Source organism: Habropoda laboriosa, unplaced genomic scaffold (genome assembly GCF_001263275.1).
Source record: "Habropoda laboriosa isolate 0110345459 unplaced genomic scaffold, ASM126327v1 scaffold15, whole genome shotgun sequence".
In the NCBI taxonomy this organism is placed as follows: domain Eukaryota; kingdom Metazoa; phylum Arthropoda; class Insecta; order Hymenoptera; family Apidae; genus Habropoda; species Habropoda laboriosa.
Window position 1 is genome coordinate 844,706 of NW_017100141.1, and position 1,046 is coordinate 845,751.

Genomic DNA, 1,046 nt, shown 5'->3' on the forward strand with positions numbered 1-1,046 from the left:
GTCCATGGCAGTCGTATTCAGGGCTCTTGCCCTGATCTCCTTTGGTGCAGCTCTTTCAGCGACTCCTGAAAAATTTGGGCATTTCGTCGCAACACTAATCAAAGACAAAACGCGTTTACTCGTTGACGCAACGCTATCGTTAAAATTACATCTGGAGTAAACACTCCTTCGAACTATCTTTACTCTGAATAAATGAAATGAATTTACTCTGAAAAAAAGGAAAAAAATGTAACAGTACTTTAAAAGCAAACATTTACAATTGAATAAAGATTCCAAGTATAAATATTCAATATACAAGAGCAATCGCGTGCAGCATTTCTTCGCAACTCTAATTCAAAACGCGATCTCAATCAAATCGCAACTCTAATTCAAAACGCGATCTCAATCAAATCGCAACTCTAATTCAAAACGCGATCTCATTTGATTCGCAACTCTGATACAAATCGCGTGTCAATTTCTCGCAACGCTAATGCAACCCGTGATCAATCAGTCGCAACGCTAATTAAAAATCGCGACAGGGGCGGGAGGGTGGGCGATGTCCAGCTGAAAAACATCCTACAAAATACTACATGCAAGCGAGCACAGTGACAAAGTAGCAACGAGAATGACTCTGCGTCCTATTGACGCACAGTCATTCCCAGTGACCCTCTTCTTTAGCATTTTGCCGGGTCACTTCGGCTCGTAGCCTCTCCCTTCTCTCTCTTTTGCTGAAACTTAAATCTACGCTCGAGATTCCCTGTATCGTAAAATAAACCATAACATATAAAGGTGAAATAAAAAGGATAAATCGCGGAAGCCGGAAAACTTGGAACACGCAGATGAACACGAGCAACGAATGAATCGTTGCAAGTGCATCTACGCCGAACCTCGAGCAAAATATCTTTGCGTTTCGTTTCGAAGGGCCTCAACATCCGATCGCGACCGCGAAAATTCGAAAAATCGATTAGTGTAACCAGGTGGCAAGTGGCATGCTCCACTCGCGCCAGATTCACCTTCGATTTCTCAAATCAGATTTCCTGAAACAGGTTGAACACAACGAAAAAAAA